At 39.8% G+C, this 3,113-nt stretch overlaps 1 protein-coding gene across 3 annotated transcripts in view; it reads right to left on the minus strand.

Moving 5' to 3' along the window:
* Positions 1 to 2,080, minus strand: part of zbtb1 (zinc finger and BTB domain containing 1) — an 8,940-nt gene extending 6,860 nt beyond the window's left edge. Inside the window, exon 1 of one of the 3 annotated variants that reach the window (XM_014023902.1) lies at positions 1,815 to 2,080. The gene's annotated coding sequence lies outside the window, so the exon portion shown is untranslated. Of the gene's footprint in view, positions 1 to 982; positions 1,178 to 1,761 lie in introns of those variants that run through there. The other 2 variants (XM_014023901.1, XM_014023900.1) reach the window with 2 other exon arrangements.
* Between the last annotated feature and the right edge of the window lie 1,033 nt (positions 2,081 to 3,113).

Below are 3,113 nucleotides of genomic sequence, written 5' to 3' on the forward strand. Positions count from 1 at the left end.
AATTAACACCTATTGTTAACAGGGGATGGAGTGATACTGGCAATAGCAGCACTGTAGGAGGGGGACAACTGAAAATGGAGGCCTCCACCTCTGTTTAATGATGGACGGTCTTTCTTCAGAGAAGAAAAGAAGCCATGAGTAAAAGAAGCCATTTTTGTGAAGAAAGACCGTCCATCATTAAACAGAGGTGGAGGCCTCCGTTTTCAGTTGTCCCCCTCCTACAGTGCTGCTATTGCCAGTATCACTCCATCCCCTGTTAACAATAGGTGTTAATTAGGTGGCAACGATAGCCATGTGATGTGAGTATCAGTCACATGGAGGCAGTGCTTAAAAGCCTTAATTTTGCCTGAAACTCTCAGACTGAAGAAGTCTCTTGAGGAGACGAAACGTTTCATTAGAGAAGAACCCGTCCAGAAGACCTTTACAATTTTTTTCTTTTTGATTTTTTACCTGGATTACTGAGATGCATCAGGATATATAAGTTAAAAAACCATAAGTGACAGCATCAATCTCCTTAATGAGCTGAAGATTTTGATACATGTAGGATTAAGAAAACGATAAGTACAGACAATTAAAATCAGATTATGTGAATGAATGAACAAACATCCTCTCAATAAAACTTTACTTATAGTTTATAATGATGATTAAACTGAGCAAACAAATGCGAGCATGTTAATATCCTCTTTTTACTTTATCTGGGATATTTCCTTCAGCAAACTTTCCTCCTACTCAGACTTTTTGCTGACATGAAAACACTCCTGTAGGAGGGCTGGGGGTGATATTAGGACATATTTACTGGACATAAAGTGGGTCAGTAGGACCGCAACTAGACCTGCGGGGGCCTGCCGTGTTTTACACCTAAACACAGCCTTCTACAAGTAACCTGACCTGCTCAAGTCTGGTTTTTCCCCCGCGTCCAACCAAACTCTGCAGAAAAAACCCACGACATAAGAGCGCTTCCACTTCCCCGGACTTTGTTTACCCAAACTCCCGGTCCAGTGCGGCAGGACCCTCGTGGGAAAAGTCACGGACACACCGGCTGAACTTTACACGCCGTGGGGGAGACAGGTCAGGATGTGTCCGGGCAGACAGCCGAGGGAGAGGCCGGGGAGAACAGGAGTTAAAATGGAGACGGAGCTCCGCTACGGCTAGCTGCGGTAAGCTAACTGCTATTAGCATCGATCGATCCTACCGGATGTCACAAAATCTATGCTTTCAAAGTAAAGGCTCACGAAAAACAAAACAAACAAAAAAACGCTCTTTGTGGTTAATGGGTTACTTTAAATCCCGATTGAGACAGAAAACAAAATAAAAACTTTGATGGTCTGGGACACATATAATACCTGATCAGTATATTGAACAATAACGCCTCAGAAATGCATCATATATTTTACCTTTTTTGACAAAATTTTATATTCCAATTAAATATATTTGGGAAAAAAAATAAAAAATTATCTTAGTAAATGGTAAAATAATGCGTATTAACTTTGTTTGATTATTTTACATACTATGTCGTGCGGAAAACGACACTTTGAAACTCAAAAGCGGCAATAAAGGCTTCTTATTTTGAAAATCTCTACCGGATGAGGAACACGTAAATGCCTAAATCTGACGCTGCCGAGCCACATCTCTCCCGCATACAACCCGCCACCCCCGCACTGCCACCGCACAGAGACCAACAGGCCGCGGGGACTTTTTTCCGCCCCTTCGCATTACCCGACCAGGAGGCTCCGTAGGCCGGACAGAGCGCTGCGGACTCACCGTGGGTAGCTAGGCCCCGCGGAGGACCTGCTGGTGTCGGAGAGAGGATGTACCTGGACTCCGGAGTCTTCCTCCCCAGAACCGTTTGTTGTGCTCAGGCGTAAAGTTTGAGACGAAGAGCTACCTCCTCTTCCTCTCCTCCCGCTGGATGAAAGGACTTCCGCACTAGTGCCGCGCCGTCAATCCCGGAAGTCAGAATCAACGACTACCGGCCACAACCTCGCCTTTCAAAACACAATAGGAGCCTAAAAAATTGGTTGTAAAATAGTTTGTATTAATTATAGTTACATTTGTTTCTGTTTTACAATTTGTAAAAATGTGTTAAAGTGTCACAGTTAGTGAATAATAATAAAACAACTTGAACAGAGTTATGTCTGTATATGTTTTACAAGTGTGCACATTTTTAACTTAAAAATGTCAATAAACAATCAATCTAATAAAAGACCCTAAAATTTAAAAGAATAAAGCATGAAACCAAAACCCCATGCACCAATTAGCCATTTCTCTAATGTGTATTAATATTTTTTTTCTGTCATAATAACGTTTGTAGAATTCTAGATTGTAAATCCTAATGATCTGGCATCAGAAGAAAATCTATTTTTTAGAGACATTTTTATTTTATAATGTTTCTACATTTTAGCTTATTTATCCTAACAATAATTAAACATTAAACACCGGCAATTATAGTTGATTAATTTAAAACTATTTATTTACTGTTTTATTTTGAAAATCTTAACCGGAAAACAACGTTATACGTAGCTTGACTTGAGGTCAACTAGGGCCGTATGCCAAGAGGAAATATAAAATAAATGAAGAAGTCTCACTCTGTGCTGATTTTCGTGAACTAAAACGAAGCTCGGGTCAGAGATCCAAAATAATGAAGATGTCTCACTCTGGTGAAGCTCACAAATTTCTGCAAGAATCACCTCGGAAAAACTATTTTCATTATTCCCTTTATCTGTGTCCACATTGGTTCACGTGTTTTATAGACATGACTGGAACATCTACATGTTTTACTGACTGTTGTTTGGTTATTGTATTTATTCAGTAAATTAAAATGTTTAAATGAGATTTAAATTATTCTTTATCATGTTTAGTTAATGTTGGCTAAACGTAAAAGAAAAAAAACAAAAGCATCACATTACTGATTTTAATGATTGACACCCCTGAAATGTCCACAGTGTGAGTGACACTGCCGGGACTTCCAGGAAGATGGTGACCAGGGCACAAGCAACTTTCTAAGCTCTGATCGCTCGGTCCCAAATTTGTTTCTAAACTGTCCTCTAAAGACTGTATTTTTCCTCACCCAGGAGACATTTCAATATAACAAATCAACTCACTTTTTTAAACAA

The sequence above is a fragment of the Austrofundulus limnaeus genome, unplaced genomic scaffold (assembly GCF_001266775.1).
Source record: "Austrofundulus limnaeus strain Quisiro unplaced genomic scaffold, Austrofundulus_limnaeus-1.0 Scaffold394, whole genome shotgun sequence".
Lineage (NCBI taxonomy): Eukaryota > Metazoa > Chordata > Actinopteri > Cyprinodontiformes > Rivulidae > Austrofundulus > Austrofundulus limnaeus.